General features: G+C 39.6%; 1 protein-coding gene across 3 annotated transcripts in view; it reads left to right on the plus strand.

Moving 5' to 3' along the window:
• The window catches only part of POU1F1 (POU class 1 homeobox 1), an 87,928-nt gene extending 65,161 nt beyond the window's left edge, over nucleotides 1-22,767 (plus strand). For all 3 annotated transcript variants that reach the window (XM_032096781.1, XM_032096797.1, XM_032096806.1), the window contains 2 exons: nucleotides 11,166-11,242; nucleotides 21,288-22,767. The gene's annotated coding sequence lies outside the window, so the exon portion shown is untranslated. The remainder of the gene's footprint in view (nucleotides 1-11,165; nucleotides 11,243-21,287) is intronic.
• Nucleotides 22,768-25,014: the final 2,247 nt, after the last annotated feature.

Here is a 25,014-nt window from a genome sequence, read left to right on the forward strand (position 1 = left end):
TGAGAAAAAGTTTACGTGTGTTGTCTTAAAGACAAATAAAAAAGAGAGAATTTCAAATATTCTTTTCTACTACTGCTGATGAGTAACACATGTTCTGTGTTTTCAAAACCCTGCACTTCAGAAAAGTAAGAGATCCCTATCTTCTAAAAGTCACATGCTTTGATTTAATGAATAAGCAGAATACACAGCACACATTGGTGAAAACCCAAGTGCTGAGAGGACACGCAAGGAGGTGAAACAACCTCTGTATAAAACTTAGCCACTTAGTTGCAATTACATACTGTGTTAAGTAATTTATTAAGGCTCTTCTTGCATATCTGATGTCTGAAAACAGCAGACTGATCTGGGTCCTTGTGTGAAACATGGAAGCGTCCATGTGCAAAGTTACGCAGGGACTTTTGAGTTAGTTTAGGCTTGTGCTTATGTGTTTCACTGGATTTGACTTTTGGTTTTTGAAGGTTCAGAGGTAATTGATTTTGTTGTCTTTAATAAGCTGTATGAGGAGACAGAATGAAGACTAAAAGAATATGACAAATGTATCAAGAAGTTAAATAATTATTCTTAATGTTATCATGAATATATGCCTAAACTACTCTTCCACTGCTTCTAAGACTTATCCATTACTACTGAAGGGACATTTTTGTACAGCATCTTTTACAGTAGATGTTCTTCTCATTTGACTCTCAATAACTTTTTCTCTTGATTTCATCTGTTATTCAGAGGCTGATTTAAAAACCTAATTCTTCTAAAGCTGTTCATCCAAAATTAGCATTAGAAATTGCTTTTTTTTTAAGAATCAAATTAACTTTTTGCATCATTTTTCTGTACTTTTTCTCAGTACAAAAGAGATGAAGGTACTGGAGAGAATCCAGTAAAAGGCAACTAACTAGAATGATTAAGGAGGTGGAGTACCTCTCCCATGAGGAAAGGCTGAGAAAGCTGGGGCTGTTCAGCCTGGAGAAGAGATGGTGTGGGGGATCTCATACATGGTTTATACACTGATATTTATTATCTGCAGGGGGGAGGTAGAGAAGGTGGATCCATGCTCTTTTGAGTGGTGCCCAGGGACAGGACAAATGCAATGAGCACAAACTGCAACACAAGAGATTCCTCCTGAGCATTGATTCACTGGGAAGGTGACTGAGCAGTGTCTCAGGTTTCCCAGAGAGGTTGTGGAATATCCATCCTTGGTGGTGTTCAGAAGCTGTCTGGACCTGGGCCTGGCCAACCAGGTGGCCCTTCTTGGGTGATGAACTCTGAAAGTCACTTCCAACCTTGACCATTCTGTGATACTTCTTCTGTGCCTGTACTTTCGTGCCCTTGTTATAATTTGAAGTAAAAGCAAATCCTGCACTAATTCACATTTAATCAGTGCCAGTGCAATTCCCTTGACCTCCTGCATGGTGACAAGCACACTGATAGCAAAAGCTTGATTTTCTTTGTGGTATCTCTTGGACTTATGTGGTATACCCTTGAAAATACTAATGAGCTGGATAATAACAGTGTTTGGATCAGATCTCTGAAATTTGGTCACCTAGCATTAGTTACTTGATTGCAAAGACAACAAGTAATAGGTCAACTGATAATTCTAAAATGGACTTCAAAATGATTGCTGAATAGAGCAAAACTATGTCTGCAATTACTTGTGTGTGTAAAATTTTGTATCAAAAAATATACATGATGAAAGTCAGACCTTTTAAAAATACTGTGAATTGGATGGCTGTTGCACCAGAAATGAGGGGTCCTTAATGCAGAGTGTTGTATGGAGAAGAGGAAGTATAACTCACTCTGTCAAGCATTCTGATTTGCAGGTTCCTGTTCTATTATAATTAAGGGATAGGAGTAATAAATAGAAGGACAGCATTTCGTGAAGCAGATAAGATAGAAGAATGAATATATCACTTTTACTTCTTCCATAACTTCTCCTCGATTTATTTCTGCCATTTTTTTTTTGAGTGATTGTTAGTGTTAATCACACTCTAGCTCAGACCTGATAAAATAATAAAGACAATATTGTTCCCATAGGTGCTATTACTGCTTCCATATCACAGACATCACTAAAGAATTCCAGCTCTTTTTTTTTTTCCCCTGTTAATAATGATTAAGGCACAAGGATTTTGGAGTGGAGGGAGAAAGAAATAGGGAGGAGGTTGCCAATGTTACCTTACCTTTGTTTAAGTGTTTTGCATACCTCCAGTTTGCTCAAAGATAATTGAGAGGAAGAGATGTGGGGGACTGACTGAGACAGAGAAAATAAAGACAGATAACATTTTCAGATGGACTATGTGTATTTATAAGTGAGAAGGCAGGGCAGGTATAATCTTAGACTAAGGTTTTTTGACGAATGAACACATTTGAGGCATCAGGGGTGATACTGAGTTATATAAACATGCTATGCATACAAGGACTTCATTATACAATATGGAAACAGTCTCTTGAAAGACATAAATGGTGCAAAATTTTAGGATCCTATTTTGTATTCAGTACTTTCACTCCAGTGACGTTACTCTCTACGTCCAATATACTGATTTTATACCAACAGCTCACATCCCTATTTCAGGTTTCTGGCTGTAGGTCTTATCATGACGACAACTCTGCCAAACTATTCAGGTATTGCATGTACAGAAAACAATGGGCTTTATTGGTAGTTATTCCCCACCAGCTGAATGTACAGCATGTTGGATATCTACCTACTCCTCCTAAATGAATACGTTGAAAGAGTTATATTCAGAATATATTTTTTGCCCTCCTCTGCTGACAAATTGTTTAGCTGGCTGCTCGTCATAGCAAGCTGTCAGCCATATGGATGCCATTCAGCCATTTTTCCTCCTTGGAATGCTGTTGAGCAGGGCCCACACAGCCAAATGTCCTCTAGTCCTGCGATTCAGAGTGACTCAATAGAGCCGAGAGAAAGGCCACAATTTTCTCAAGTGGCAGCAGGCACCTGTGTCTCTGCTTTACTCATCTTCCTGTCAAAAAAAAAAATTCCGAAGAACCCTCATGTACATGAATTTAAGTTCTTTCTGCTGGGCTGCACAGTTACATAGCTGTCTGCTTTACTGATGTAGCTTTGCAGCTGTAACAGATGAGTAATATTAGATAAGATGGATGAAAAAAGAATAAGAAGAGTATGGCAGTTTGCAATAACCTTGGCCATGTTGCAACACAGAGGGGAAAAATAAAACATGTGAAAGTTGTCAGCTGGTGTGGAGATGCTGTTATTAAAATAGAAATAGGATGGAAAAATCATGGCTCAGATGAGCTACTAAGGGATATTCAAGCAGCCATAAAAATGTGCAGCTATATTCCAATAAGTGTTAGTCTACCATTAGACTTCCTAACAGTAGTAGCTGTTAACCACCAAAACCTGCATAGGAACGTTTTCCTAAAAGTGTCATCACTGGCTTCATTATGTAGAAATGCCCAGGGAAGCTGCCTATGATGGCTTTTTATGCCCCAAGTTTAAAGAGGACAAAAGAACCTGTACTGTGTCCCTTTTACTTCGATATCATGGTCCTGTGTGCTTAGAGCTTTAGATTCTGGGGGATAAAGGGAAAGAATGAAATATAATTTTGAATTTTCCTATTAGATTGACATTTTCTGACAAGGTCCAATGCAAAGAGAAACACCAACCCCAGTTTGGTCCCTAATCCTGGATCACATGGTTGGTCTAAACCCTGTCTGGGTTTTGGCCATCCGTTGGCCTCCCTCATGACAATAAGAATATTTTAAACCTTTCCAAATGATCATGGTTTTTGTTAGCTGCCCACACTTTGCCATGGTTACGTGAAGAAGTAACTCCGTGACACATGGTTGGCATTTCTTGCATTTGTTTGTTTGTTCAAGCTCCAGGAGGGTTATCAGTGATCTACATCCGAGAGAGGAGGCTTGAGTTTACATCCCTCCAGCCCCCGGGCTGTTAATTTTAACAAAGCTGCCAGAGTTTGCACGTTGGATGTGTTTGGGGCGTGCCAGAGTGGGGGTGGTATCAAGGGGGATGTGCTGCCGAACAGCAGGTGAAGGTGGCTTCACTGCCATGGGAACCAGATCTCCTGAGGGGAAGGGGGCAGATCTGGTGTGTTGGGGAGGGAGCACAGAGACACGTTGTGTGGTAGCTGTATTTATTGTTAGAATTGTTTGTGGCATGGAAATGTCACCAATACAGGCTCTGGCTCGGAGAGGGCTGGCAGTGACCTTGGTTTAAAGTGTTTCCAGCTCTGCGTTGGCCAGGATGACCCTCACTAAGTTCCTGGCTGAAACCTTTTCCTCTGATACATAATTATGTTAAAATTGGTGACCTTGTGGATATACATTCTTGACAGCAGTTTTCATCCTTTGAGCGTTTCATTGGTGGATCCTGCTGAAAAACTAAGCAGATGGTTTCGGTTCTCATGAAAATTAAGATCAGATCAAAGGCTGAGCGTTTGTGGTGTCCCCAGACCATGCTTTTGTTGTCCTGTAGCTCCCAAACCAAAATGCCTTTCTGATCATCTTTAGTCTGACCCTTTCAGTTTCTTGAGTATTTGGATTTGGTACAGGAAGGTTATACACATGGTTATAGACATGACTTATCCACACTGCAATAAAAGATGCAAAGAGTCAACCTAAGTAATGTTTTTATTTATGATTCTAATCAATCAGGAAGACTAAAATCAAATAATAGTTCTAAACTTGCCTTGCATTTGCACCGATATGATCATTTCTCTGAGGGGAATTGGATTTCCTCTCTCTTGCAGCCATTAAAGATGTCAATTGCAAGAGAGTACAAAGCCTGTATTTCCTAAGGGAAATATTCTATGGGAAATATTATGAACATGAATAATTTTTAAAGAAATTGTGAAATACAGTAGATGCCTTTTGCCTTTTTTTATCACTTAATTTTATTAGAAAATTGTGAATGGCCATTGAGAATCACCAATAAGAGCATTTACCATTGAAAGGGTATTAGCTTGACTTAGTTTCCACCCGGTTACATCCTCATGCAAAAGAGAATTCCATGCAAATGTAGAAAAAACATTAAAAAATAACATCAGATTTCTAAAGCTTTAAAAAGTGTTCTTGAATTGCAACTTTTTTGTTCTGCTTCTACACCAGAGGAAACATTACATATGATTAGTAAACAGACATATTGTGGTTACTGTATTTGTCCATTTTTTGAATCGACAACCTCTTACTACAGTTTTCAGAGTAAAAAAGAAAAGTGAATCCTGCTGAACTAATTTACCAATTAGCTCATAAAGTTGTATGAGATGGGTATTGAAATAATTGCGTTGAAGGAATGTTCTTTACACCTGCAAGTGAAGCAACTGCTGCCAAAACCTCAAAAATATCCCTTCAATAAACTTTCAATCTGCTTAATAGCTTTTCCCATTGATGCTGTGGTTTGGCCTATTACACAAAAATGAACTGCTCAAGACATTAAATTTAAGTCATGTTTTGAGAATTTTAATAAGTTGTTGTAAAGTTAGAGCTTAATGTACATTGTCCTGCTTTAAATTTAATTTGAAATAGACTTGTTCTATAAGAAATATAAAAGAACATTGTGGTTTTTTTAAATTAATTTATACAGCTTTTGGAATGCTGACTTATCTGGCTTTGCACTTCATTATGTCTGTGGATTTCAAATGGCATTAGACTGGGCCTTGTGTATCCCCTAAAACAGACTTTTCAGTGAATGTTTGTATCTATGAAAATACAGATAAAGTCCTTGTTAAAAGGAGGAAATTATTTTCAGGTTTTTAGTGGGGCTAATAAGACCACAGTATTGCTTTCCAAGTTACAAGGAAGAGTTTTTCAGCCAAGGACACAACTGAAAGCTAAGGACCTATGGCAAAATTATCTGATTTTACTTGGCATTTGTTTAACTGGTGTGTGTATTGCTGAAGGCCATTAACTCTGACAAGAAATGTCAAATAAACCAGTAATAAATCAAAACAGGAGATAGAATGCAGTTCTCTTTCCTTTTTTCATTCTTTGGCAAGGTGAGGAGGGGTTTATAGACTATTGAAATTCAAAGGATTGCTCACATATGGAAAAATATGTTTTAATTGGGACAATTCTGTAAACTTAAGCCTCTCAATGTGTTACAGAAGTTGTTCCTAATTACATATTTTAGTGGTGTCTAATCAGTAGTATTGTGCAGTCTTTTGTGTATGACCAGCAGTAACTATTTCTTTTTTAATTTCCCCCCTTTCTCTAGTTCTATAATACAGTAAAACATGTGGCATGAGGATATATATATATATATATATCTGAAGCATGTGCTGTTTCAAATATAGTACATTTCCTTGCTAGAGACAGACCTTAAAAACTGAAATTCTGGTCAGTAAGTGGACTTGCATTTATAAATCCTGAAGCTTATTTGTGGCTTCACTGGATGATGGCCACTTTACATCAAGGAGAATTAATTTTTTTGATTACTAAATGTATTTTTTTAAATTACTTATTACCTTTTGTTGCCCTGCTTTGCTTTAGCAAAATAAATCTGTTCATCCAAGGACTAGAATAAGTGTATAGAAGTGGACTTTGTTTCAAATCCCTCTTTACCAAGGTGGCTGTGAGATTCAGTACAGGATAATTCACAGCTTTCCCAGTATTTTTTTCATAAAGAGAAACTTCCATATCAAATTAGAAAAGATGAAGGAAAATGTATGCCATGGTTTTCACAACTGCTTAAAAATCATCAGCATTTTTAATCTGCTAATGAGATCCTGAATATTTAAAAGCCAGAGAGGAAGGATTAGTACTGGTGGAACAGTTCAAACAAAGGTAAGAAGTTTTGGAATCTTGAAAAGCCATCCCAATCTCTAAACAGAGCAAAACATCAACTTTATTTAAAATGCAAAAATAAAGGGAATTCTTTAACATTTATTGATGTAGTAAAGCTCCATGGGAGCTTTGACTCATTTGCGTGTGCATTTTAATGGTGTTTGGGGCTTTTTTGTGCCAAAAAAAGGGAAATGCACAGTAGTGTAATATGGTGAATGTTGGAAAAAATAGAAAATCAAAGTCATATTTAGCTGAATATAGAATAATAGACTCTACAAACGTCAATTAATATCATGTCAGTTTATGTTGTGGTTTGTTCCATTTTTTGGACTCTTACTCTTCACTAAGCAATCATACATTTTTACCTCAGCTATGTCATCTCTTTTCATGTTGATAAATTCATGCAGTCATCTAAATAATTTTTAAATTTTCACTTTTGTTTAAAATTGCTGATAAATAGTGGGAAAAAAAATCTCAAAGAAAACATTTTATTTCTAAACAGCCAATTCTGTTAATACATAGTTTTCATCATATATTTCCATTTGTTTTTAATTACTAAGTACATTTTCCTGAAAATTACCAACCTTTGTGAGTTGAAGGTTCCTCTGCTCCTGCTGCTTCTTTCTTTCACACAGACATCCTTCCCTGTTTCTGGCAACCAGACTATCTTTACAGCAGCACATGGTAACACTGCAAACTCTGAACACTGGCTTCAGTGAGCAACAAGAAGCTTTAGAGCAATGTGAAGCCTGGATCAAACCTTGAGGTAGTGTAAACTGATTCCGTTCTGACTGGAGCCCGATGTTCAGGTTGCCACTATCTGAGCATCTTATCTGTGTATGCATCTTCCCATAAAGGTCTGCAAAAACCATTGAGAGGTGAAAACTGAGATTACATAGTGGTGGAATCTCTGTAAATAATAAAATTTCAAGCTTTCCATGCAGCATTCCTTTGGCTTTTGTGGTCGACTTTGTACATATATTATAAATAAAATGAACTTATAAGATGGGTTTCAATGAGAGCAGTATCTGTATTGCATGAAGTAACAGTAGTTTTATCAGGACTGGATGAAGTCTTCATCTAAACAGGAATGCTGCTCAGCTGCATAGGAGTTACCATGTCAGATGTGAGGGAAAAGTGTATTTCACTCAACAGTGCTAGTAAGGCTGGAAGGGAGAATTAAAGCATCTTCATTCATCTATAAGTAATATTTTCCACTTAACTTTATTCATGGTTTATCTTCCATTTCAGACTTTAAGATGGCATTAGTACAGCTTTCTCCCAAAATTGAAAAAAAAAAGTAAGGCAGGAAAATATACTCTACACTAAGTCTTTCTTTTGAATATATTCCTTCCTTAGGAACTGTGCTAATATACCATAATTTTCAGGACAACATGTTAGACAATGTTAGGCAGCCAGCTTCCCAAATTGTTTCCCCTGCTGTGGCACAGATCTTGTCCCTGTCTTCCAATCTGTTTGTGGGACAATCCTGTGAGCTGGATTAAAGTAAAATAAAAATTAAAGTAAAATTAAATGCATTAAAACAAAGCAGAAAGATGATTTGAAATTGTCACCTCACCAAATACTGCCCTGCCACAAACTGACCATGCTTCAATGGATATGGGAATCTCATTTAGCCAAACAGTACCAGTAAAGGACAATTCAGGAGAGACCAGCCACATCAAGCTCTTTTATTCTTTATCAGCATCCAGTTAATTTGTATCAAAAGCTGGCTAGATAGCTGGGAGTGTCGGGAAGCCTGTATGCTAATTGCCTTTAAAAATAAATGCATCAGAGCCACTGGGGCATTTCTGTTGTGGTTTTAGATTATTCATATAAATTATGAGGTTATCAAATGCGAATGTGAAATTGTCAGGCATATGCTCAGATATCATCTTCCTAAGCTGTGCAATTACTCAGGGTGTCATCTCAGTCTTCAAGCAACCAGAAACTTCTGTTTCTACATAAAACATCATCAAGGTATTATAAAGCCTTTGGCAATAGAACACAATTAAAATACCTCAAGCAGGGAAACCCATTAATATAAAACAGGCGAAGTTCAAGAAAAATAGTTCAGGAGTGCCTCTTTGACAGTGACAGGAGCACAGAGCTCTTGCAGATTAAATCACCCTGCTGAGAAGCTGGGGTCTCTGCATTGTAATGTCTCCACTAGGATGCCCAAGCTGCTATGCTGAGAGATAATTTGGACACCTCTGTGCCACACCTCAGTGCCTACAGGCAGCAGTGGTCCTCCTTTTGTGAGTTCAAATCATACCAAGGCAGGAACAGTCCAGCACAATACAGATGTTTATGTTACCAGCTTCAACTGCAGGTGGGTTAGACTGTCCTGTTCTCCTCCTGACTCCCTCTGGCCCCATGGCTGAGTCCTTACAGCCCATCCGTATGGGCACAATCAGTTCGAGCAGCTTGGATGGAACCTGCCTCTGTTTGGGAACTCAGTGAACTTATTATGGGGCCAAATCTGCTCCGATATGTTCTGCAGGACCAATAAAACCAAGGAAACCTCCCCCCAGCCCACAATTAATCATATCCTTTGAGATCAAGAATTCTCTGTCAACACGCCGAGTTACAAAAACAAATTATACAGGTGGCTTCTTAGCATTTGTGCAGTGCTTTTACAGAAATCCTCTAATGTTTTCATCTTTTCAGCATAAAAAAAATGAGATACACTGCACCATAGTCAATCAAATTTCCTTGTAGACACTTTGCTAAGCTATCTTCATAGATGGTTTTTGAAAATAACAGTTAAAATAGTTCAGAATAGTCACACAGAAAAATTATGTGCTGGAAACTTTCACTTCACTGTAACTATATTTACACAATGTAGAGTTTACATTATGCACATAAAGAAAACATCTGTATTCTCTAATTCTAGAAGCTTTAATAAACACCAGCTTTGAACCATGACTTTCTATCCACACAATCCCAGCGAACACAATTGAGAGACATTTCCCTGTGCTACCTTTCTGATGTCCCACATGGGACTTGACCCCAAACAAGTACCTCTGTGCAGATAAAGGTGGGGCCTGGATACAGTTACTTTTTAAACTCTACCGAATTGCCAGCTGTAAGGATTTCTTGATGGCAACATCCCATCTTTGGCAAGAGAACAATTTATTTCATGTAATCATGTACAGAGCTAACAGATGAGAATAGCTCTCAGTCACTGCTTGCATGGCCTGTCCTTGAAAGGATCATCAATTTTCACCTCTTTAATACATCATTACTGAGTTACTCATATCTCAATTAATGTACTGAGACCTTAAAAAATGGTGGACCATGTATTTTATCCCACTGTCATCCCACCTGATGACACTCTACTTTTCAAGGAGGCAGAATCTCTTCCCACCACAGTGGTCATGAAGGGGTAGAGCTATCAGTGGTGCAGCCCAGATGTACATCCTACAGTTTTTTTCCAGGCAAGTAGAGCTACATATCCTTGTCAAGTGAAATTTTATCTTCTAACTTGGCATTTTGCCTTTCATTTTTTCTGCTGGGGGGACTGTCTGCTATGGGCAATCCAGTTATTTTTGAAAATGATCAATCTGGCAATAATAATTATACCCATAAAGCTTCACTGTGCTAGCCTCTATCATTAACTGAAAAATATGTTTTCATATGTAAAGGTATGATTCTCTGTACCAGGTGCTTTAATGAAATCTGCATGTAATATGTTCTATGCTTCCATTTCAGAAATTTTTATGATTTGCTCAAGTACTTAGCCAGGGTCTCTGGGATGATTTATTAGCTGGTTAAAATTCAAAAGTGTAATTTCCTTTAAGTGGTTACATACTTTCTCATTAATACCTGTACAACCATCACCATAGATACTACGTACCAGATGACACTTGCCAAAAATCATCTTGTCCCCTGTATCATGACCTGGCATCCTGCAGGCTCCAGACTTGCTCCATGGTAAATGCTCTGGAAGCTGCCTCTCCCATCATGATTCCTTGTGCCCCTGACTGAGGTCTCATGCCCTGCAAACTGGTTTTTAGTGGTCACTGTACAGGTTTTGGTTCTCTTAAATTCATCAAGTAATTCCTACTCATCCATTCCTACATAGAAGCTTTTTATTTGCAAAGTGTGAAGACTGACTTGATAAATAAGTTGTATAATAAATGAATGCTTGAAATGATATGGCAACGATTTGAATGGCTCAAAACTTCTCTCATGATTTGTATGCAATCTATGTGGGAAATGGCATTTACTGCTTCAGTGAAGAAGGTTTCTGTTTGCTCAAAGGCTCTCACTGTTCCAAAGTAAATTCAGGGAAAGAAATTCAGCTTCCAGCATGTTTCTAGAAATCTGTATTTGTTATGCTCCTGTGTCTTCTTTATCATGTACCACTCCTTTATAGAGCCCTTGTCTTGCAGGTTTCCCTTTCAAAGCTGGAGACCAGACTGCCTGCAGCAATGAAATTCTCTGGTTCCTAACCTGAGCAGGGACAGAGGTAAGGAGGGGAAAAGATGTTTCTGGGTAATCTCTGTGAATTATAAATTTTTTTGTAAACATTCTGGGTTTGGATTGACTGAAATCTGTTGCTTTGGTTGGAATTTGTTTGACTGTATAAACAACAATTATTATAATGCTTAGATTTGTGAAAGTGAATAGGAAACTGCTACACATAGTTTAAAGTATGTCATTTTAATTTTAGGCTTGGATGATTTCAATTTGGTAAAAACATTGATGCTTAGAAAGTACAGCAGAGAGTAGAGAATAAAGGACAGGGAGTGAATGCTTTGTCATTATGTCCTGGATCCTACAGGGAGGGTGACCCCAAGCCCTGAACAGCAGTAAGCTGGACAGGAGCTCTTTGGAAACGTGTGATGGTGAAACAGATGCCCATGGCAGGGCAGCACTGAATGTCTTAGCTCTGGAGAGCATTAAACACACAAATATTTACAGGGCCTGTGCTCTAGGAGGCCTCAGGCTGGAGGATGTTTGGTCAAAGTAGCCCCTTCCCAGCGTCTTTTCAGGTGCTCTTCACGCAGGCAGGGAGCAAGCGAGCTGTGCATGTGCACCAAATCCCTGCTTCCCTCACAAGGCAGGCATGCTCCAGCAGACCCACGGAGGCATTAGGTGCATTGGGAAAATCCATGGAAAATCAGGAGCTGCTGTGTGTGCACAGCAGGCACGGACATACCTCATGAAAGAAGGCACTTAGGGCCTAAGTGGCCCTGTGTTTGCAAAAGCCAGTCCACAGAGGGCTGCATGTGAGAGGTGTTGGTTACTTTATACTTCTCCCCATATAAAAAGGCAGCTGTGGTGTTGTGTTCCCCAAGGACAACCGAGTTCTTATGCATTGGAAAAATCAGCTGCAAAATGACTGAGAAAAACTTTGTGGCGTTTCCCAAAGGCAAAAATAGAAGTGGGCTTGTACGGTGTGCTTATAGATTGACTGAATCCAGCACTTTCCAGGCCTTCCTCCTGTGGCATGGAAACAGCAGCAGAGTTGCATTTTGACGAGGAATTCTGTTGTTGAAGGGAGCCTTTCACTTCTTTAAAGGAATGTGTTCTTATGACATTGACTAGGTTATGATCAGCTGTATGAAAACACAGCTTGTGATATGTCAGGCAAGGTAGAAAATTGTGCTCTTTCTCACAAACAGACAACTTCTGTCAGTGTCATCAGCTATGTAAGGCACACACACACACCACAGGGAGGCAAGATTCCTGAGCTAATCTGGAATCTGCAGCTGATACTCTGCTTGACTTTTTAGAAGCTTCCTCACAGCTCCTGGATTCCATAAAACAGAGAGTGATAGCATGTGATAGACTTTGATCTTGCTGATTTAAATGCTTTTTGTTCCACCAAATCGTTTAATATCTTCCTTGTTTTATGCAGTAAATATACTACCTAGCTTCTTTAAAACCACAGCCAGCTGACTGATTGTATTCCTGTCAGTGTTAGTCACTTGCCTGACTTATAACATAACTTATTACTCTTCTGACTGATCTCCTCTTATGTGCCACTTTGCCTGCATTCCTTTTCTGAAATTGCCATTAGTGGTTAGGTAATAAAAGCACAGCATCTTGTACATACTTCAGTACTTCACTGAAGAATCTACCTGTCAGGATTGTCATTCTTCTTAGTAGCTTTTCTACAGATAAAATTAGCAACATGATAGAGGCTTTTATCAACTATTAGCTTACTGTAGAACATATTCCATATACTGAGAAATGTGCTGTGTGCTTTTTGGAATGGTATTGTGGTTTCATAACATCCTGTCAGCATGTAGGCACTGCAGTGAGAAGCACACAATTCTGACTTTGCTCTGACTTTGTGCTGGAATAACTCCATTGCTCCAAAGGGGCAGAAGTGAAATCAGAGTCAGGTCCAGTAGAGTTGCAGAGATGAGCTGGTGGGCAAAGCAGAAACTGTGAGAGACTGGACTATTAATGGTTAATGACTCAAAACATTCTGGACTTCATTGGGAGCTATAAACATTCTTAAATCTGCCGGTAAATTGTAGTTCATCTTCCTTGTCCGTAAATGTGTTTGTAGGCCTGAAGTTTTTTGTCTGACAGAGTTGTTTGGTTCCAAGTGTCCTCTTACCCAGTACCAGGAAAGTAACAAGTAGCACAGTACCAAACACCACCCTGCTGCTTTCATGATCTTGCTGCTGCTCACGTAGCTTTTCCCAAATTAGCTTTTGACTAATTGGTGGGTCCCTCTAAGAAAATAGCTGCTACTGCACAGAACCTAGTGCAGCTGCCAAGGAGGTTTGGTCCCTCTCCAGCTGAGATCCGTGTCACTGCAGCTACTCAACTGTTACCACCTGACCTACTTAAAGTCAGTTTGGACAGAGTTACTTAAGCTGCAGTCAACCCTTTTTGTTTAGGGTAGATGAAGTCTCAGGTCCGAGTGTCTACCATTGCTGTGAAAACCACAATGTTGTCCATATGCTCATAAATTTCTATGCAATTATTTTCATAATTTCCTGTCAGTAGTATGGCTAGTGTTAAGTCGTACTTAATGAGATGATTGCACATTGGCAGCTGTAAATAGGTATTAACTTTTTTCAGAAATATAAAAGCTTGCTTCCCTGAACATAAATTTTGTAAAGAATAGTGATGTTTTATATAGTAAGTTTTTAATGTACTGTTCCTCCTTTGTCTTGGTTAATCCATTGTATTATCCATTTTGGGTACCCACTTTACACTTCATGGAATCTTGTAAACCTCATCGGAAGGAGCAAATAACACAGCCATGAGGGTTTTGAACATAAAGTCTGACATAGCTTTTGATATAAGTCTGCTCACATCCTGAGATTCATTCTCTTCCTGCTGTCCCAGAGTCAAAACTTTTGGGTTAGGAATATCAAGGGAACATTCCTGTCTGTTCCTCTTATTATCCATTTATGGACCTGTAGTCCATGATTATGTGCAGCTGCTTTTTGAGCCTATTGATACTCTTTGTTATCACAAACTCCCATGGTGAGTCTGGAATGGAAAAAATCAGCTTAAATACCATGGTTACACAGAGATAAGCAAGCTTTTTGAATGTTTTATAAAAGGGAATTTCTACCATAAATATATGTCAATATTTTGACTTTTTAGTGTAGCAGATATCTGCATAAACCATGAAAAGCAAGAAAAGCAGAGTGATACTTCTCTGTCATAAGACACAGAGACCCAAGAAAGGCAAAGGTGGGCCAGGTAAAGGTATGGCCAGTCATGAGTTTCACCCAGTCACCTCTTTCCAATGCTCACCTTGCTGCTTGAGGTAGATGATAAGCAGAGGCAACACCTATAGTACTTATTTTCCAGCACTTTTCCCAAGGTTTCAGCGATTTGGAGTTCAAAGATCCAAAAGTCTTTGGGTTTAATAGAAACTTGCTGTGTTTTTCCTTCTCAAAATTATCTAGCTGCTTTTTGAACCCCTACAGTCTCAGCTTCCAAAACACTTTGTGATAGCCTGTTCTGAATTTCTGAAGTTCTGATGTTTGCATGGAGTTGCTGTGAGCACCTTGTGTGCATGTGAAGAACTGCACAGATAAATGCACAGCTATTTTGAGCAACAAATTCAAAGTGTGTTTGTGAGCTGTGAACAGAAAAGAGGGATTGATTTGTTTTGATTTATTCATTTGAATTTTTTATTAGTGCTATTGGTATGGACCTACTGCCTGATTCCTGACTATAATAGTGAAACACAAACAAAAGAATGAATGGTGTATGTAACCAGGGAAGTTATGTAAGTTATGGGCTTATGGAGTTACACATATATGTGGAATCAAAGATCATTTTTATAGTCAGAGCAGCTTGTTTGGGTGGATCCAAAGGTATAGTAGTGCACTAAACTTCTGAAAAACACAGTCCTGATTCTGCTGGACTCTTAAAAACGTGGTGTTTTAAACAAGGCCTGCTTTCTGCTGCAGGCTTGGCAGTATGGCTTATGTAAGAAAGCCAGGCCTGAGCCTTCAGCCCCAGAACTGAACTGGAGCCTGTTGGAAAAGCTGGGCTGGTGGAGGAGTGGGGAAGGTTTGTAAACAGCTGAAGTGGAGCCTTCTGGGTTTAATGTGTTCCATAACCTGTTCAAACAGGGCAGCAACTGAAAACCCCAGATGTCAGGGTTACGCAACAGCTCCTTCAGGAAAGCGGCTTCAAGTTTTCAGTGGGCTTTACAATAAAGAGCATGCATGAAATGTTCACCCACAGATAGTGAAGTGTTTGCTTTGCTAGCAGTACTCACCCACCATCGACTCTCAGCTCATGCTTTCATAGGGGGAGAGAGGGATCTTCATCCCTAATGCATGTTTCTACATTACCCTTATGTTATTGTGCGTGGGTTGTGTATAGCAGACTTAATGCAGCAATTTGTAGACCTGCATCAATTTAGTGCCTTTTTTTGTTCTTAAAGAAATGCTATATTGGATAAAAGTTTGAGGCTTTTTCCCAGCTGTGCTAAGGTTGAGTACTTTGAATGAAAGAGGGTTTACTTTGAAACTTACAGGAGTAAGTTTTCTTTTCTATTCATACCTGTATCTTCGTATCCCAGCAGTGTTCAATTGTATCTAATCTTTTTTAGCCACCTACCATGGGATGTGAGTAGCTACATCCTACAACCAACCATTTCTCCCCTCCTCTGAAGGGAGTCAAGACTGTGAGCTCTTCTACTGAAGCTCTTTAAAGAACCTCACATCAGCTATCCTGGTTTTAAACATTCAGCATTTCTAAAATTTTCCTATGAGGGCCTGCAAACTTAGTGTTTCTAGTGGTCAGGGTTCTTCCACATGGCACTGTTTTTTGGCAGGGTACTCTTTTTTACCATGTTATGGGGGTATAACAGCACTGTTACTCATTTTGCTGTCTTGCAAGGACTGAATTGAAAACTTCCAGTATTTTTAAGCAGAAGGTTGTTTTCATCCTGAGGAGTGACTTAAAAGAACCAACACTGACCTGTATTCTTATTTGGTTACTACTGGTGCTTTGGTTTGGTTGAGAACATAAGTCCCAGTGAACTTCATTAACAGGGATGCACAGCCTGCCCTCAGTTTAGTTAATTGGCCTCAATGCAGCCTTCACATACAAGGTAAAAACAAGGCTCCAGCTCTGCCACTCCTTCAAGTGCAGAGTGCCCTCCTCAAATCTCACAGTGCTGGGCTAACTTAAAAGTTAAACTTCTGGTTCTGAATGCTGCAGGACCCAGATCTTCACCTGATGTTCTTTGCAAGGCTCTGCTGCACAACCAGAAGTTCCCTCAGTATCATGCACAAGATCCTTCATCTTTGATGCTTCCTTAGCCCACCTTCAGACTGCCTGGAAGGGTTTGGCACAGTCAGGGCTTAGCTGAGCACTGTCTCACCTCCCTTGCACTGTATTTCTCATTGGCTTTTCCTTCCCCCTTTTCGACTCTCTCTGTCATTGATCATCAGCATGCTGATGTGTTCCCATCTGTGCTAAGGACTTTATGCCAGTGTTCTCACGTGACTAGAGTGAAAAAGACAAAAGGTACTCAAGGTGTTCCATATCTCATTCTCACACCTCAGTATTTATCTTACCTGACTTCTGCCTCACTAAATAAATACTAATGCCAACCTGCAAACAACCTATCCATCAGCAAAAATCTGGTGAGAACTGTCTGGGATTGCTGACTAGTCTCCACTGGAGCACTGAAAGATGATTTCAATAGGATTTTTTTTTCCCTATCTAGGCTTGGTCAGTAAGGCTTGACACAATATTCTTATTAAAGAGGTGTCTCTTTCATAGACTTTGTTTTTCATATTGCACTCAGTGTAATATCCTAAAAAAGGAGAGGACACATCAGATGCTGATTTGAATTTGTTATATATTTATTTCCTATACATTTATTATTCATGGCAGTAGTCTTATCATCTTACCTTATTTTGCCAGAGAACATGAAAAATATAAAGAAATACCAGTTCTGTTTCCATAAGTCTGAGGAAACACTTCCTTAAATGATGATTAGGAGTGCCTAAGTTATCCTGCCTACTACTAGGAAAACCACAAATGCTTTACCTGTCTTCAACAAATTTTAGTTATTCCATCATCTCGGTTTCCTACTTCAAATTTGAGCTAATATACCATAGGTAATAAAATTTAAAAGCAAACTCATTTTTCTTCTTAATAAAACCAATTATTTTTCTGTATAGAGCTGGCTTCAGTGTCCTTGATGCAGGAATGGGAAATGGTTCTTTTGGACAGCTGGGTTTAGCTCAGCACTGTGGTACCCTGATGGGTGCTGCTTTAGCCTGGTGGTCAAAACCCTCTTCTCTGGAGGAGGCTCGTGACAGCAGATGATGCTGGTGAAAGCCTAAAAAGATTGAGAAGTGTGATGAATTGTCTGTTCTGTTCCCTCCCATACTATGCCTTTTTCCCAGGATTCTTGGTGGGGGAAAGGCTGTAGTGCAGGAAGAAATAGGTTAATTCACTACATTTTATTTGACAGGCTCTGTTGGCAAGGTCCAAACGGTCCTTGCATGAAAGTTATCCAGATATTCTTGCTTTGACTGAACCGGCAGAATTTCTTTGCTGGAACAGAGATACAAGTAGGGTCTAACTCACTTTTGGTTTTGGACAGCGAGTGCCTCTTCATGCTGGGGCAACCTAAATGCTCTTGCATGTTTTGAGTGCTCAGTCCTTATACTGAGTGTGTCCTCTTCCATCTTTCAGATGGGAGGACACTACATCGGGGCAGATGAACTGAGCTTGTTGCTACTACATAGTTTTCTAGTGACTCCATGATTTATCACGAGCTTTGTCTCATCGTTTTTCTCGTATGGAGAGAGCTGTTTAATATAACTGCAGGAATGACTGGATCGTGGTAAGGAGCACGTAGAGCTTGCACCAAAGGCTATTTTGAAAGAGTTGACTTTTCCAAGAGCTCCTAATAATGGTGAGGACTTACTTGTCTTTGACTTTAAATAATGTGATTCTTGTCTTTTGTAATAATTTTCTGATAAGCTACAGCCTCATTCAGTTAGCATAGTAAGCACTCCTACTTTGTGAACTCTGTATTATTTGAAGGTTCAAATTTCATCTAAATTATGCCAAATGCATGAAAATAGCATCCTCTCCTTATCAGCATGTAGGGTTTTTTTTTTTCATAATTTGTGTGAAACAAAAATAGAAGGTAAAAGAAGTGACAGAATTAATGTAGTACATAACTCTGGAGGCATCGCTATCTGGCAGAACATATCCTAATGAAATCATCATTCAAAGGAAACCTTGCTTCCAGTTACAGAATGAATATGAAAATGATAGATTAATATGCTTAAAAGAAAAGTAGATAAATAGACAGAAGGCATGATTGAATAAAATTCAGCTAACTTGGGTACTTTGCATTTCATTTTGTCCTTATAAATCCACATTATAGATGCCTAGCAGAGAGTTGGCATTTTCTTTGGGCTTTCCATCACTAAGTCATCACTGTGGATTTCTCTGCTACGCCCCTGATTGACATCATATCACTGACTGTCCTGTGGCAACTACTCCCCAGCAATTTGGCCTGTCCTTATTACTCACTTTTAATCAGATAAGATATTTTCTGCAGTGCCTGCTCTCATCCTCAGTAGGCTTTCTTAAACTTGCATGAATGTTTCTGCCAACTGATTAAGGCCCAGTGTGGTAATAGAGGTGTCCCCTTAAATAAAACAAAAAATTAGTGCAATGTACAATAAAAGTTACTCATAGTTTCAATATTTAAGAGACGTTTTTATGATCACATTTGATAGGATCCATCAGGAATTCAGATCTATTTCAACTGAAGTGGCTTTATCTACCTATGTCAAAGAAGACAGAGACTCATTTTTGAATTCTGCCTCCTCCTGCAATTCAGGCTGTCTTATCAAGACTGAAATCAGACAATTTTCAGGTGTTTCCTGCAGTTGTTCAGAGAGGAATATTTCACTAGTCTCCCTTTCTGTTTCTTGTAGTTCCTGTGCTCCCAGAAAAAGGCAGGTTTGGCTGGGGAGACTGAGGAGTCAGGATCAATTACTCCACAACTCTACTGAACTCTAGGGGTTAAGGTCACCATCTGAATTTCTCCTCCCATGATGAGCAACTTCTTATCAGCAAGCATGGAAAAGCATATTCAGTATGACTCTGGACCACAATGAGAAGTGGTATTTCTATTTCCCTTGAGGAACAGTGGTCATATAATCCACTTAAAATAGCCCAGGTTTTGATTTTTCATTTTAGAAACAAAATTATTCATGGCTAGCTTGAGTTATGGAAGATTGACTTTGAAGAACAATACAAAACTGCTGATGCAATTATAATGAAAATACTATTCTGAGGTAAAGCTATAGGAAGAAAAAGGAAATATAAAAGCAATTTAATTCCATGGGTTTTGGAAGGCTTGCTCTTTATCTATTTAAGATCTATTTTAATTAAAATTTTGCAGCCTGGAGGTTAATTCATTTTTTAATGTCTGTTTGTCTTTCAGAGTATTATTGAGTTAAGCAGTAGGTTGCATGACTGTGGTCTAGAAACATTAATTTGCATGCACAGTATTTCTATTTCCTCTTCAAGAAACAAAAATGGCCTTTTATTAAAGCTCCTTGTTTGCTTTTTTTGAAAAGCATGCTAAATGCAGATTGGTTCACTAATGAATTGTCCCATGATCCTCAGGATTATGAAATTTGTCCCACAAAAACCAACAAGTGTCCCCACAGGCATTATGTTCTTTTTCCACCCTGCGGCTGAGACAGAGGTGGGCTGAGCAGCTGCTTAGAAAGCACCAGCCGTGCTAGAAACAATGACTTCTCCAGCCAGTGATGCTCTGTGGTGTTCACTAACAGGGTGTTCAAACCAGAACCTAACCCTGAAAGTGGAAGTAGCAGACGTGTAAGAAACCGCTGGTTGATCTCATAAAGTGAATTTATCACCTCTCTGATCCTGCGGTTTTCTACGTGTTACTGTATTAATTCATTCTTACCTTGAGCCTGGCCTGCATTTCCATGCTGCTGTTGCCAAATGCCACTTTCAGAGGTTTAGAGTATTCCAGGATTTCTTGGAGAAATCCTCTAGTGAGTTTAGTTCTGTTTTTGAAGTCAGGTGGCATTCAGATTTGGACAAATCTAAGCTTATCTTGTATGTTATGCAAAAGGGGCTTTTATAGCTCAACCCTTAGTTTAGAAATATAATTCAAGCAGGGCTCTGCATTCCCATGTATTTACCAAAGAGCCTGAGTGTATAATTCCAAATATGAACCTCAAACATTAAGAGAAGAAAATTTGCTCCTACCAGTTTTACCAAAAAAGTTTATTCTTGTTTCAAATCACACAGTATTTGCTGTGTTTACACATCTATTCTTTGAGTCATGTGATGATTGGTTTTTTTACATTCCTTACTTTTCTTTTAAAATGCAAATGAAATTTTCTTCTCACAGTTACTGAGAAAACATAAGAATGGTGTTTTTCAAATAATCCGACTCAAATAAAGCTCAAACCAGAATTAACCCAAAGGCTCAGAAGCCCTCAGAAATCTGATAAAGAATTCTGGCGGGCTCAATCTTAAAATTGCTTAAGGTTGATTTGAAGTTATGATTTAGGAGCCCACCCACTTGTGAGCTCTGGTTACAATAGACCAAAAGTAGTGCCTTACTGTATTAAAGTCGAGAAAATAACCAACAGCTCTTTCCTCGTGGGTAACCTCCCAGAAACAGTCCAGTCCATGCTTGTGTTTGCTGAGGCACTGGGAATGGACATGCCTGGCCATCAGTGGGGATGATCATATCCAGCTGTCACTACTCAAGTGCCCTGTTTGGTGTTTTTATTCTGCCCAGAGTCCCGTGCAGACCCAAACCTTTCAGCTTCTTGCCTGTGATGTCCATCTGCAGGACACAAACTGATATCACAGCAGCCAAACCCAATATGTACTGTCTGTGAGCATAAATGGGATTTACTTCTCTTAAAGGATGGGGGTTTATCTGCGAATTCTTGAAGACTGCAAGAGAATTTCTTGGATGGACTGCTTTTCTCAGTAAGCCTGTCTGTTATTGACAGACTCATATTCTCACTTTTTTCCCACAGATTCTTACCTACATCTTTCAAGTTCAAAATCTGGACTATAGGTGGTTCCCTGCTGATAAATTTACCACCAGAAAATGAGTGGAAATTCTGGAGAAGAGTGATTGATCACTGCCTGGGAGACCTAAACCAAATAAATGAATTAAAGGCACAGTTCTGCATTCCCTCTCCATTTCTTTTAGAAGACATCACACCACAAAAGACTCCTGAGAGACTGAAATGAATCCTCTTACTTGTGTGCACTAGATCTTGCTGCCTAGGAGATGCACAACTGGCATGTGTAATTGCAGTGTACCTGAGCTGTATTTAAAAATAGGAGTCCTGTGAAACAGAGAGGTAAAACCTTGAATCAGCATTATTAACAGACAGCTCTATATCAATTTTATTTCTGATGAATAACTCACAGCATCCCAAGTCCCTCATCAGGTTGGCTACAATATTGCATGGAATTAAGCATGGCTCAGAGAACAAGAAACAAATTACAAAACCCTCTCGAACCTGCCACATGGTTTTGAGACCATCTATTCAAAATCATCCAAAAGTGTATGTATTGCAGTACCAAACCAAGTGTTGGACCGCCAGAAATGGGAATCCTGCTGCATTTCACATCCTCCCCTCATGTCAGCATGGAAAGGTTGCACTGTTGATGCCTATATGCTGCAGTCATCTCTTCTCCCTGGAGCATCCCTTCGCTGGTGCTGTCTGACTGAACCGATCCATGTTTCTGAATCCCAGCCAACACAGTGATCACTCCCTTCAGCTGTTTAACACGAGAGCAGCAACCACAGTGTAACTGGAGAGTGTAAGTCCTGCTTGGATGGCCTCTGAGCCCTGAGTGTCCTGCTGTGCGTGTTTTCTCCTTCAAGTGCCCGCATCAGGCTAATTGCATACCCAGTGAGCTGTGCTGTCCCTAATGCTCTGCAGAATGAGTAGAGGAGCATTCCCAACCATTCACTTCTCTTAAAAATTGATGTTTGCCATTAGACAAGACCTCTTCCTCTTGTGGTATCTTGCACTCTCACTAGAGCAAGGACCTTCCTCTGAAATGGGAATGTCTACCCAGAAACTTCAGGGTTTCCAACTTGGCAATTCTGTATGAAAAATGCTTACTGCTCTCAAAAAATTTCAATTCTAACAACCTTCTAAGGCTGGTCTAAAACCAGAGAAATTCCATAAAACCCTACTCAAGTTGTCATTTGGACTTTTCAAAAGCCTAATAGTGAGACAATTGATTAGTGACATGTCATGTGTCAGTGCTTAACTCCATGCAATGGATTAACTTTCTAATTTGACTAAATTCACTGTGTGCACTCAGCTTTCTTATTTTTCTGAGAGAGGACACCATGAATGAATGCAACAACTTCATTCCCTTTAGCACATTAAAAATATAAATTATTGAAGTTCACACTAGTATTCATAGATCATCAATTTTATTCCTTGTATACAGAAATATAAAAAATGACAGTAATGTCTGAGCAACTTCCAGCTGTGCATGGTGATGTTTATATTGTCCTTAAAGAGATGAAGGTGGGAAGGGAAAGAGTTGGTTCAATTACTAAAATAGCTATAATTGTCTCTGTGAATGTTTTCAACAATTTCTCATATCTGATGGAATCATTATTCACATTTGCCAGGACTCTGGTGGAGCCTTTTACCTTTTTATCTGCAGAAAATTCTGTCTTCTGTAGCAATTTGTGTCCTCTTCATTCTAGAGCTGTGGGAGCTCTACCCTCACTCTGAGGAGGCAGAAGCCTCATGCCACACAGGCTTTGCTTCCAACCAGTTTTCAGTATGGAGCATTACCATTTCCATTGTCCTGGAGTCATCTCCTGGCACTGACCATGACAACAAGTGAGACATAAATCAAAATGACTCCTGGAACCAAAGACTGATTTTTGTATTGTTTAGCTCTATAGATGCCATTCACAACAAGGGGAATATCTCTGCTGAGGTTAAATATTCTGCAAACAGAGAAGTTACCTGTATAAATACTGCAACAGGCCTAAGGGACATTTTTTTCCTTACACAGTATTAATTTTAAAAGTAATCAAATATTCTAGGAGTGCAATGCCACATGAAGTGATTTAAAGTGTGTCAGAAGATGAACAGAAAAGTTAACATTACCATTTCATCTTTGCCTTTGTTTCTGTTATGCCCAAACTTCACAGAATACTATAATGCATATAAGAGATCTGGCTGGCTGACGTCTGTCCATCCTGAGGCACAATGGAAGGAATCAAGAATAGAGCAGCTGCCTGAATTCTGAACTGTCTTGTTTTTATAGGCTCTTACATAAGCCTTTTTTTATTCTGTATTTACCAAGTCAAGTGCCTATCTCATTGTTCCATTAGTGCAGTACCTGAATTTGCAGCAAAGCAAGGAAATATGGCAATAAATCTTATTAGATGTTGCTGTGTGTGGAACACAGGCCCAAAGGCTCTCCTGAGCGAGCCACATCCCTCTCGAGCAGATACCAAAGAGAATAAGATTATGTGCAACAAGAGAGAACAACAAACTTTTTTCAAAATGGTGATATCTAAACTGCACAGCACAAATGCCGCTCTTTGGGAAAGCGAGATTTTTCAAGTGATCTGTGCATAGGACCACTGATGGGAAATGTGAGAAGAGGGGAAAAAGTGCTCCTGCTCTCATTCCTGTCTCTCCCTCTACGCTCCTGGCAGGAGTCTGAGTGGGCCAAGGCTACAGGGGCTGCTCCACTGTTTTCAGACCCCACAGCTGATGAACTTCAGTGTTAGTCTGACTTGAGTCCAACTCATTTAAAGGATCATTTTTCCCACAGTTCAGTCTGAAGAGAGAAGCTGCAGTGTTTTAAAAGCATGTTTCTTGCCTTGCTGTGGGTGAGGTACCTGGCTCATTTGTCCTTAATAAGTTGCAGCTCTGAGTGTTTCTGAGAACACTGGGATTGCCTCCCTGCTGCTTTGCTTTCCTTCATGTACCTGCTGGACCTGTGACGTGCCTTTGAGCAGGCCTGTCTGCTGGCCACGTCGTAACTTATAATTAGGCTGACATTATTTATAACCCATTCAAGAGATACAGGTAGGTTTTCAGGTGTTTCTGTCCACCAGGTGAACATTCATTGGGACTGAAACCTCTTGGGCTTCTCCTGGCTCTCAAGAGGTTCAGCACTGGGCTGGCATGAGCTTCCTCGGCACTGTCAGGAGCGAAGTGTTTCTTGGCATGTGCAGGAGCTGAATGCTGGGCACCTGGAGAACTTTAAAATTGAAATAGGTACCTACTTAGGTTTAAGAGCCTTCTGAGCTGGGCAGCAGCTGAGCAGAAGTTTTCAGTATCACTGTTCGTAATTGCAGCTGACTTCTGCCTGGCTTGGATACCTCAATAACTTTTTGGGATCTGGCCCTAAGGGTTTTATTTTTTTCTAGCTTATGCATTAAATAATAAAGAGCAGGCAATTAAGAAGTCTTGCTTAACTGGCTTAGCCTCTTGAAGAGAGCTACAAATTAGCCTTGTTCCCTGCTCCTGAGGATCATTAGATCATTTGTTACAAGGGCGCAGGGAGCCTCTGCAGTGTTTTGTGGCAGAAGGGCACAGGGCTGCTCTGTGGAGTGCTCTGTGCTGTTGTTTACAAACCAAGAGTGCTACCCTGAGCATCCCAGCTGGATGTTTAGTTTGAAAAGCGATATGTCAGTCACTATTTAATTAGGACCCTGCAGCCCACCTTTCTCAGATGCTGCAGCTTATTAAAGCGTTC

This window comes from Corvus moneduloides, chromosome 2 (genome assembly GCF_009650955.1).
Source record: "Corvus moneduloides isolate bCorMon1 chromosome 2, bCorMon1.pri, whole genome shotgun sequence".
Classification (NCBI taxonomy): Eukaryota; Metazoa; Chordata; class Aves; order Passeriformes; family Corvidae; genus Corvus; species Corvus moneduloides.